Source organism: Amblyomma americanum, chromosome 6 (assembly GCF_052857255.1).
Source record: "Amblyomma americanum isolate KBUSLIRL-KWMA chromosome 6, ASM5285725v1, whole genome shotgun sequence".
NCBI classification, from domain to species: Eukaryota; Metazoa; Arthropoda; class Arachnida; order Ixodida; family Ixodidae; genus Amblyomma; species Amblyomma americanum.
The window spans coordinates 60,839,510-60,851,337 of NC_135502.1; the positions used below are offsets into that span (position 1 = coordinate 60,839,510).

At 50.5% G+C, this 11,828-nt stretch overlaps 1 pseudogene; it reads right to left on the reverse strand.

Annotated features, from left to right (window-relative positions):
* Positions 1-574: 574 nt before the first annotated feature.
* LOC144093588 (uncharacterized) lies at positions 575-2,536 on the reverse strand (annotated as a pseudogene).
* Positions 2,537-11,828: the final 9,292 nt, after the last annotated feature.

The window sequence follows — 11,828 nt, forward strand, 5'->3', positions numbered from 1 at the left end:
AACCGAGGTTTTGAAAGCAGCAGCCGACGGCAGGAATGCGAGAACGATCGGAGGTAAGGGCAGCGTTTTTATGGAGGCGAAACGCTAAGGCGCCCGTGTGCTGTGCGATGCCAGTGCACGTTAAAGATACCCAGGAGGTCGAAATTATTCCGGAGCCCTCCACTACGGCACCTTTTTCTTCCTTTCATCTTTCACTCCCTCCTTTATCACTTCCCTTACGGCGCGGTTCAGGTGTCCAACCATATATGAGACAGATACTCGGCCATTTCCTTTTCCCAAAAACCAATTATTATTATTATTATTATTATTATTATTATTATTATTATTATTATTATTATTATTATTATTATTATTATTATTATTATTATTATTATTATTATTATTATTATTATTATCGGAGGTAAGGGACGAGGCGGTCGGAAGACGGCAAGATTGAGTACCGAGGCTGCGCCACGACCTAGAGAGCCCGGTGTCTATAGCCGTCACTCGAGGTCGCCTCCTGCCAACGCGCCATACCTGGCAGCTCGGTGTAGAAGCGCCAGCCTAAGACAGACTGACTGACTGAAAACTTTATTTTCAAAATATATACAGGGAGCTAGTGGAGCGGTCCTTAAGGGTCCGTTCCTTACATATGCTAGGTGGGCTGCTCATTACAGCAGCCCATTGGCGGTAGCTGCTGCTCGGGCGCGCCCGACCAGGGCCTTTTGGCTCGCCAGGTCAGAGCAGCCGAGCAGGGCCGCCTCCCAGTCCTCCCGGGCAGGGTTGGGGATAGGGGAAGATGCGGAGTTGATTAGCATGCCCACACCATGTGGTAAATGTCTGAAGACTTTTCCCTGCAGTGCGGGCACTCCCCTGTGCACGCAGGGTCGAAATGTTTGATTACTGCCGGGCACAGAAGTGTTTTAGTATAAAGGCGAAGGAGTAAGTGTTCCTCCGCCTTCGTGAGGCCCTTGCAGGGCTTAGGAAAGATTGCGTGGCCGAATTGGTAATACTGGATGATTTCCTTGAAGGCAAAAGCCGGATTAGGGTCGGAGTCCGCATCGGGTGGAGGCGAGGGTGATGCCCGGAGAGTGAGCGCGCGGGCAGCGGCGTCGGCCGCTTCGTTGCCCTCGAGACCCGTGTGCGCAGGAGTCCATACCATTGTGCGGGACGCGAGAGCCCCGGGATAATTACTATGTTGAAGAATTCGGTATGCCAAATAGGGAATAAAGCCCCTTTCTATGTTCCTGCAGGACCCCCGCGAATCGGTAACGATGACCCGCGAGTCCTGATCGGCGGCGGCGAGCGCGATTGCCACCTCTTCCGCATGAGTAATGTCTTGAGCTTTGAACGTAAGGCTGTTCACTGCGGTGTTTTGGTGGACGACTGCGGCTGTGTACCAACCCCCATGATGTGGGCCGGTGGCGTCCACGTAAAATACTCCGTGTTTGTTTCCATAGTAGCGTGCCAAGGCTTCCGCCCGCGCGAGGCGCCGGCCACTATGGTCGTCTCGTGTCATGTTGGCCGGAAGAGGGCGTACGTGCAGGGCGTATCTCCAGATCTCGGGGATGCGCACGCGCTCTTCCGTTAGTGTTGGATGGTGGATGTGAAGTCGGGCAAGCAGGCGGCGACCCGACGGCGTCTTTGAGAGTCTTGTGTAGTGGTTTGTCAAGTGTGCTTCTCGGAGCTCCATGAAGGTGTTGACCATCCCCAAGCCCAGGAGGCGCTGGTTGGACGTGGTGACCGGGAGATCGAAAGCACGCCTGTAAGTCTTACGGAGAACCACCTCAAGGGCTTTCTCGTCACATTTGCGAAGGTGGAGGTAAGAAGTCGAGTACAAGACTCGACTGGTTACGAATGCGTGCGCCAGCCGCAAGGCATCTTTGCACCATAACCCCCCGCGGTTATTGGAAACCCGGCGGATCATGCGGCCCACCTGGTCTCCCACCTTGCGCAATTTGGCCAGTGTTGTGTCGTCACGGCGGTGTTTATTGATAAAGAGACGCAGTACTCTGATCTCCGCGTGTTCTGGGATGGGTCCGCTCGCTAGGGACAGTTCGATTTTGGTAGTGCACTTCGGCGAGGGTCGAACGTGCACAAATTCCGATTTGGCCGGGGAGTATTCAAGGCCGCAGCGGCGGGCGTAAGCGTCCACAATCTCCGCCGCTTGCTGCAGGTTGGCTTCAATGTCCCCTACCGATCCGTGCTTAGCCCAGATGGTGATGCCGTCGGCATGTAGCGCGTGCTGTATGCCCCTCGACACTTTCCAACTGCGCCGGAAGTTTCATCATTGCCAAATTGAATAGTAGAGGTGAGAGGACCGCGCCCTGCGGGGTACCTCTCGTACCTAATTGGTAGGGGCCGTGTTCTTCATCTTGTATCCGGATATACGATTGCCGGTCGGAGAGAAATTGCCTAATGTACTGAAACGTGTTGTGTCCACAGTTGGTTTGGGAGAAATGCGTCAGAATTAAGTCGTGTGTTACATTGTCGAAAGCCCCCTTCAAATCGAGGGCGAGTACTACCTTGTCATTAAGGGGGTATTCGACGGGATTCAGAATTTCGCGGTCTAGTTGAAGCAAGACATCCTGCGCGGACCGGTGCGGGCGGAACCCGAACATGGTGTCTGCGAATACATTTTGGTTTTCCAAAAACTCGGACAGCCTGTCTCGCACAACAGTCTCCATCAGCTTTCCCGCACAAGACGTGAGGGAGATGGGGCGGAGGTTGTCCGTGTTTATGGTTTTGCCGGCTTTAGGAATGAAGGTGACCAGGGCGGTCTTCCATTCGATTGGGAGGGGTGCCTCACCTTGCCAGATTGAGTTTATACATGCGAGGAGTGTCTCGTAGGCCGGGTCGGGAAGGTTGGCAAATAATTTCACAGTTATTTTGTCTCTTCCCGGCGCCGTTCCTTGTTTCATTTTACTCAAGGCCGCCTTCAGGTCGTGGAGCCGGAACGATTGATCCAGCTCCGCGTTCTCAGAACCTGCATACGAGTACGCTGGCCCTCGGGGGTCCTTTTGGATGCAGAGGTATTGATCGCGTAGTTTCCATGCTAATTTAGAGGTATCTCCGTCGAAGCTACGGATAGCCCGTTGGAGATGTTTTTGTGTCTCGGCTCTGGTTTTAGTCGGATCGATCAAGGCGCGAAAGAGACGCCAAGTGCTCCGGCTAGACATATGTCTAGCGGCCGTGTTGCACCGGTCCACCCAATTCGAGTCGGCGAGCTGTGCCGCGTAATCAGCCGCTCGCTGGGTGAGCTCGGCGATGCGAATTTTGAGCTTCCGATTATGTTTTTGGCGGCGCCATCTGCGGACGAGGCTGCGCCGCGCCTCCCAGATGTGCAGGAGGTCGTTGTCCACCTGCGGCGTGGCCTCCGATAGTTTAACTTGAGTTTCTACCGAACGAAGGTGTGTAGCCAATTCTTGTGACCACGCGTGGTAGCCTTGTTCGTGAATAGAGGTCGAATTAGTGTAGGTCTGCCGGAACTTTGTCCAGTCGGGTAGGCGTGCTTGGGCGTGGGATCTTGCCAGTGGTTTAGTTCTGGCGCTAGTGTTGAGTATGCAGTGGTCACTGCCGAGGGTTTCCTCCGTGTTGGCCCATTCTGCGTGTCTTATGTTTTTGGTGAAGGTAAGGTCCGGACACGTGTCCCGAGTCACGGAGTTACCCACCCGCGTTGGATGTTCAGGGTCGGTGTGAAGGGTCAGGCCCAGCGTGGACGCAAGTTCCGCTAGCTTGCGGCCGCGCTTCTCTTCACGCACGTACCCCCAGAGTGTGCTTTGAGCGTTGAAGTCGCCCACAATCACCAGGGGGTCACTGCCCGCAGCCTTCAGGGCGCGACTGTAGAGGGCTGCGAAAGTTACATTTTTCATCTTGGGAGAACAATAGATGTTAAGTATATGCAAGGGTGCATTTTTTTTCTTAAGCGGAAGAAGAGTGACCATCACATAGGAATATGCAGCATTGAGGTCCAAGTCAACCAAGTTGGCTGTATAATTTTCGTGCACGCAGATACAGGAAGAGGAGTCCTGCTGGAACGCAACATAATTTGTAAGGGTTGCGCCGCTACCTGGCTCCTGGAGGGCAACCACCGCAGGAAGTGAATCGAATGTTGACAGGAAAAGCCGGAGGTTCGCCCACTTGGCACGGGAACGGAAACCGCGGCAGTTCCACTGGGTGATTAGGATGGGGGTGGCCGAATTGGTATGAGGAGAGCGCCTAATTTGAGGCCTGTCCGCCATGGCCAGTTAGGTGAGATGTCGACTGTGGGGACGCTGCTCCGGAGCCAGCACTCGCGGTGAGGGGACCATCCTCTATTCCGGAGAGCGAGCAGCTGTCGTCGTCTTCTGCTAAAGTTTCCATGGCGTGACGCATTTTGGGATAGCGGCCAGACACGCCTTTGATTAGACCGCCGACTCGTCGGACGCCACGCGAAGATTGTGCGATGTGCTGTGCGACTATAGTGGGTGCAATTTCGGTCATTTTGGCTATAGCGGAGGTGACTGCCGCGGAAGTTTGACTTTCTAGGGCACTGAAACGGGCGTCCATGCGGGCCTCTAGACGGGCCTCAAGTGCAGCATCCGCGTTCAGTGCGGCTTTCGGTGCCATGGGCTCACTCTCCATTGTCTCGGTAGCGGGACGAGAGGGGGGAGTGATGGGCTGTTTTGATTGCGATTCTAGGAGCGCAATTTTCTCGAGCAGCATCTCAATTTTGCCCTCAAGGGCTGCTATTTTGGTTTGCTCGGCACTGCGTGCCGCAGGGGGGCAGGAGGGAGGGGAGGAGGAAGCAGCCCTGTCCGTACCGCTCACCAGCGTTCCATGTTTCACGGCGTTGACCCAGGCCCTGGTCTTGTCGTGTGGTGGCGCTGTCGACTGCTTTCCAGTGTCGCCGTGTGGTGGCGGCTTCGTCGACGGGCGCTTGCCTGCTCCTCCGGTGGGTTTCTCCGGCTTCTCGGTGTTGTTGTCCCGGCTTGGTAACTCACCGGGGCAGTCAAGATGGCGGCTCTTCTTCTTGGCAGCAATTTTCTTTGTGGTGGTCGTCTTGTGCTTGCGGAATTTCGCCGCACACTCCCGCGAGTTAGTGGCGTGTGCACCGGCACAAACCGAGCACCGCGGCACACATTCGTGAGGGGCCCGCACCCCCTCCTGAAGCGGGGCCTCTTGCCCACGCAGACCGCACGTGCTCGGCTGCGTGTTGGGACAAGCATCCACTCGGTGGCCAACTGCCCCACACAGGCCGCAGGCCGGGATCGGACGGTAGTAGTTTTGCACAGGGATGAGCATGTTCTCGTAGTGCACAAAACGCGGTTTTTCCCTCCCGGTGAAGGTGATCCGAGCTTTGTTAGAGGAGCCGAATTTCCTAACCTCGGCGATGGTGCCTGCCCTCCACTGCACCTGCTTCCGAAGCGATTCCGTAGTGTCCGAGTTGCTGACGGTGATGACGCCATCTGAGACAGAAGCAGCGCTGCCGAAAGAAATCCCCAGCCTGACTGCGGCAGACTTCCAGCCCTTCTTCGAGCCCACGCCGCATGACGCCGACACAGGCTCACTGACCACGAACCCAACAATAAGTCTCTTAAGCGACATCGAGCCAGTTCATCTAGTTACACACACCTAAAATTCATTTCTCGTATCTGTGCTCCATCTCTTTATGCCCAGTTGTGGACTGCGGACAACTTTAAGAGTCCTGTTCATCGCAATTTTGTATTTATGCTTACTTTTGCGATTTTTTTTTCTGAGGAGGGGGGAGGTACTTTTTGGAATGGCTGCATGTTCTTCGATTAGTGTCTTCTGGTGTGCTTGTCGACCTTCATCATGCAAAATATCAGCGCAGAAGAACCGAGGAGGACGCTGAAGAAACATAGGCGACAGGTCAAGCGCTTTCCCTGTGTTATGTTTCCTAGTTGTCGCTTCTGTTTCTTTTGCGCTGCCATTTTTCACGACACGTGTTTTTATTTTTTAGGAGTACATCACTTCACCCGTAAGTTAGATAACGGGTGGAGGAAGTTTTAAGAACCATAATTTTTCCCGCACAGCTTCACATAGACTAGAGTGGACTGTCCTCAACTAGCAGAGCATGTGTCGTACAGTATTGAAACTACGAGTGTTTTGATAATGATATATCTATTTCCCAAGCTTCGAAAACTTAAAACAGCTGAGAATCGAGAAATTCGTAGTCGCAATATATTATCGTTTATTCAATGCTGGTCGGCTCTGCGTTCTTGACTTAAGCCTTGTAAGTAGTGAAAGAATAACTATAGGTCTCACTCGCGTAAACATTGCCACTTGCGCGCGTACTCCGTCCAGTTAACACACCAGCAGGAGAGCATTCTTGGACAGTAATACACGAACGGTACAGTACATTGGGAAAGAAAAACAAATATTTATCCAGATTGAATATTGGCAAGTTTTCCACCTGTTACAGTATAGCACGTATGGCGAGAGCCTTTGGTAGAACGGTACAGAGCGCTGTTATTCGAATACTAGCAAACTATTATGTTCTCACAGAATGCCGTATGTTTACTACCACCCATGCTTGATTTGACCGCTATATTATATGTACTCACAGTTGAGGTGAACTGTCTGTCAGTGTTTCGTTATTTCTTGCTTATGTAAGGCTACCCCAAAAACTAACGTCGATAAGATAAAGTTGCTCAAAAACAGGCAGTTAGGCATAATGCTGGATCATATTATCCTCATTCACGCTTGGTATGAAGCTATGAATACCGATTAACGTACTGCCTGAAGTTCAACCACTCCCCACCCCCCTCCCCCGATCTCCAATTTAAAAAAAAAAACGTTGCCAGCAAAACGTTAAATACAACTGTTGTAGAATGTCCTTCTCAACTGAATGTGCCGAAGCAAGGTTTGTGCCGCGAAATTGGATTATTATGGCTCGTAATTTGTGATACGTCTTATTGCCCACAATTTTAAACCAACGTACCGTAAATTATACTAACGTAGTAATCCTACACCATGAGTTATTCAAATCGTATTTCTTTAACACATGATTAATCCTGTTCTAAGGTTTCTGTTCTAAGAATGCTCGGAACGTGTAGATCGAGTTCCAGCGGTAAAAAGACGAGTGCAGATTCGTCTTTAGTGCACCTTTAAATTCATTTCTCGAGTCTATCCATTACCCAGAGAGATGACTTTTCCGTACTATATGCTTCCCGCCACTGGATGGCAACACTGCTTCAGCATGCAAAAGCAATGACACCTCCATGTTTTCAGCGAACCTAAGAAGGAGCTGCGGGATTATAGGAGCGACAACGTTTATAAACGCTGTTAATTAACATTTCAGCGTGAATACTTTCTCCTGGTATAGCTTAGCAACGCCTCCAGCGCCAAATACGAGGGAAGCATACCTGCATATCGGTGGATTTTTACTACTTATGAAAATTTTCTGTTGTTCCAACCGAAAATTTTCCATTGGATAGACCGTTCAGTCGAATAGACTTGAACAGGAAGTTGCGAAAACAGTTCCTCTTTATTCAAAAGTATATGCACGTATAGTAAATAAAATAATGTCCAAGATGCTGAAAGCCGGTTTTACTACAGTGAACGGGTAGAGCACAGGATGCTGCAAGGCTAACACCGCTTTTATATAAACATCACCACTGCCAAATAAAAGCGCCTCAAACGCTGCAGACTTATTGCTCACAGCTGGGCACCAGCACTCGGTATTAAAGAACACTGGTAGACAGCAACTACTTACTAGTACATTTTAGCTAGCCCGCATTCAGATCAATGCGGTGCACGACAGGATTGAGTGGGGTAGGGACCTACAAAAATTGTACACCCACCGCTGACAACAGCAGATCGTCATGCTTGTAGACGCGAGTGGGGTAAGCGGTTATCACGTGTCTGGCAGTCACAATCAAAATAAAGCATACAAAAGAACGGTCAAGCCTACTTAAGCCGCTTCCTTTTCTGTGAGGAGGTAAACTCAAGAGTTTTCGACTGTGACATACTAAGGCCGACGCTGACATCCTTGACAGCGGGAAAGTTGCTCGTAGTCTTGAGAAATGTCTAGGAAGCGAAATCAGAACTGGAGCCGCAGAGAAACTTTATATACATAGCGGCATCACCTTTTTTAATCGCAAAAAGCTCACCAAAGCACGTGCTTACACAGGAAGATAATTCTCTATCACTACGCTCGTATTCTCGGCTGTTCACGAACGTAGCAGCTGCTGTCATATCTAAATAGGAAGTACGAAGCCTCGATATCCAGTGCAGTTGATTCGAGGAAATGGGTTTGCCAGTAAAAGACAGCGGGAAAACTGGGATGTAAGAATTGTGCCAGAGCCTACGCCACGCTTTGCGGGGCATCGGGTGGAACGTGGTGAAAAAGCTAGTGCCCTGCTTCATGTGTTGTTTGGACGCAGGGACCGCACCATCGTTCTCTACTGGACTTCATCAAATCAGTTAGCCTTTTTTCATTAATTTATTCACTACTACATCTTTCATCACACCTTCGCTCATCATTGATGCCCTGTGGCAATAAATCTCGCTAAAAAAAGCTAGTGCCCCGATTCCTGAGATTTCGTTGCAAGCGTTGCAAGCTCTCTGCGCTCAGAGGAATGAGCGGATAACTCGGATGTGGACAGACCACACTGCGTAACACCAGACCTGCGTAACACCAGAAAAGCCATTCTATAATCACAAATTATACAGAAGCTCTGCGCCTTATTTTCATCTTGAAATACATGAAGGCACTCATTGATTTCTTTTGGTTTAACACGCGTTTTCATATCGCTGGGTTGGAGCGAAGTAATTTGCAATTTCCCTTCCAGTTTATCTTCAGTTTATTGCGAAGTCGTGCTTTTCGGTTCGCTTGGGAAAAGAACATTTAAAGCTAAAATTTTGAGAAAAAAAATCTCCTATTCTGGAAGTCACTTGAAGCTGAATCAATATCTTATCCATATTTGTGGATTCTTTTAGGGTCTATTCCTGTGCCTGTTTGTCATCGGTCGGCACAACTTCTGATACTGGACCCGATTAGTGACACTCCCTGGCATACAGCAGGCAAAATTAAAAATTCAGCAGTAGGCAACAATAGCCCATGGCGCACCGGGTGTTGTGTCCTTCTGTTAACCAATCACTGTCAAAAAACAGATAAACATTTTAGCGTTTAACTAACTCAGGTAAACCAGTCAAAGATAGCCAAAGGCTTTGTATCTTGCGGTGAACTTATTGATCGGTTAACGAGAGTTGCTTTAATAGCAGATTATTTCCTTACCATGACGGAACAACGCTTGAAAGTTATTAATGCGGGCGGAGCTAAAGTTGCATCTGACTATAGCTACAAGCCGCCAACAACGAAGCTGCGAATGTGGAGAGGCAATCTAGAAAACTATCATTTGAAGTTGAACCCCCGTACGGTGCTAGTCAGAAGACTTCGACACTAACATCAAAGTGTATTTCAAGGTGCAAGCGAAACTCTTGTGTGTTCCAAACTAGCTCCTTGAATGCTGCTGCAAGCCTAACAGCAGCTATTTTTTTTCGTTTGTGACTGCAGACTAACCCTTAGTGAATACTTTTCGGTGGGGCTCAAAGGTACGGCCGACGAGAAAAAAAAAAGCAGTAGGTGGGCGTAGTTTGGCATTTCCAACTCGCTTAGTTTTGCGTTTTGCTGACCAGAGTTGATTTGCACGTTCAATAAGACTGTATTTTTCCGCGTGCGGTGCGCTTTCTCGCAGATGCTGCACTGGCTGCTCGTGGTGGCCCGTGTCGCGGTTGGGACCGCAGCCAACACCGGCGGTAAGCATTGACTTACGTGCCTGCTGGACACGCTCATTACCGACCAGTAGGAACTACCGACTTCGATGATGCCAGAGGCTCCGTATAGCATGCTCAGCTTTCTATCGACAGGTCCCACCATATTATGTCTAAAACAGTAGTGCTCATGGTATTTAACGACACTGAGTACGAATTAAGTCAGGCCTGTGTACATAGATTACCGCGTCCTAATGACTGAAAGCCTACTTGAACAGAAAACTTAGCTTTTATAGGCTATCAAATTTTGAAAAAATTACATTCAGAGGTCTGTCTCTAACCTGGTAATTTTCACAAGCGAACTGCGACGACGATAAGACTGATTTCTACGCGAATCTTTAAGGCCATACTACATGGCCATTCACTTCTAAACAGTCGTCGCGGAGTCCTTCTCCACCTTGACGTCTCGACAAATATATATTTCACTTAAATATCCAATTTTCCCAGCAATAAATATGCGTCTTTCGCAATTCAACTAGCCTCGACATAGTGTTACGTTTCGGCTACGACGCGCGGTATAGCCGGCGCGGATGCAACGGACGCCGCGGCTTCGTTCAAAGTGGCGGTCATTTTGGGCCCGTTCATCGCTGCCGCAACGCCTCCCGCCAAGCGCGTCCAGGCAGGTTTCAGTGCCACGTGTCGTCGTGCGTGCGTGTGTGTGTGTGTGCATGTTGGTGCCCACGCTTGTCAAAGCGCGGCAGCCGGGGAGAGGAGCTCCCCAACTGGGAGGCGAGGAGGTCTGACCGGCGCCGGCCCGGCGGACGCGCACGTCACGTCTGAACATGTTCAAGCGTCGCCGCATCGGACGCCTCTTCCCAAGCCGTTCCTTCTTGCCCTCGACTCCGAGCGTATAAAAAAAAGCAGCTGCCCCGGACGCCGGAGACACTCCGATTTCTTCCTGCGAGTAACGTGGTCGCCCTGACCGGCTGCTCTTTTGCGATGCCAGAATAAACAAGTTGTTCTGTTGCCAGTCGACTCATCCTTTGCCGGGACCTTCGGATGTTTCCAGCTTTGCCCCAGGCCGCCAGGCCAACGCTACCCTTGGGGCTTGCAACCCTTTTGCAACAACTGGTTGCCAGCGGTGAGATCCCGACAACGGAGGCCAGCAGCGAAGATATGCGGTCAACTGTATGCTGAGCAGCTCAACGACCATCCGGGAGCAGTGCAACGAGCCCTGTGTGATGACTGGTTGCCTGCAGCGGAACGACTGCGCTGAATTCTTGGCTGCGAGGTTTGGTGAGTGCGGGACTTTCTTCTTCTGAGTTTTGCCAGGCTTTTGTTAGTGTCAGAAACAGAGCTGGTAATTGTGTTGTCGTTGCTGCCGGGTTAGTTTGCGGCAAGACAATAGTAGGCAGTAGAGAAAGCAGCATTCGGAGCAGCCATGGATTTGAAGTCGTTGCGCAAACCGAAATTGCTGGAGCTTGCAAGAGAGTTGGGTCTGGATGTCTCAGACAAACTCAGAAAACCAGAACTGCTAAGGGCTATTCTTGAGTTAGAGGCTGAGGATGACGAGCTGTCGGAATGCCTTGAGACCATTGAGGAGAGGGAGCAAAAAGAGAAAGACGAGCGCGAACGTAAAGAACAAAAAGAAAAAGAGAAAGACGAGCGCGAACGTAAAGAGCAAAAAGAGGAGCGCGAACGTAAAGAGCAAAAAGAGAAAGAAGAGCGCGACCACGCTTTAGAATTGAAGCGTCTCGAGGTAGAGATGGAACGCGCTCGTAATGGAAGTCAGGCACACGGTGCAGGAGAACGGGTATCGTTCAAAATGACTGACCTGATGCGGCCGTTTAAGCTTGGAGAGGACATTGGTTTGTTCCTGGTTAACTTTGAGCGAACGTGCGAGAAGCAGGGGTTCTCTCGGGAAATGTGGCCACAGCGCTTGCTCACTTTGTTACCCGGCGAGGCGGCCGACGTAGTCGCTCGCTTGAAGAGAGAGGAGGCAGAGGATTTCGACCAAGTGAAATCGAGTCTGCTAAAAAAGTACAGGCTGTCAGCGGAGGCGTTCCGTCGGAAGTTTCGGGAAAATGAAAAAGGCAGAAGTGAGTCATATACAGAGTTTGCCTACAGGCTTA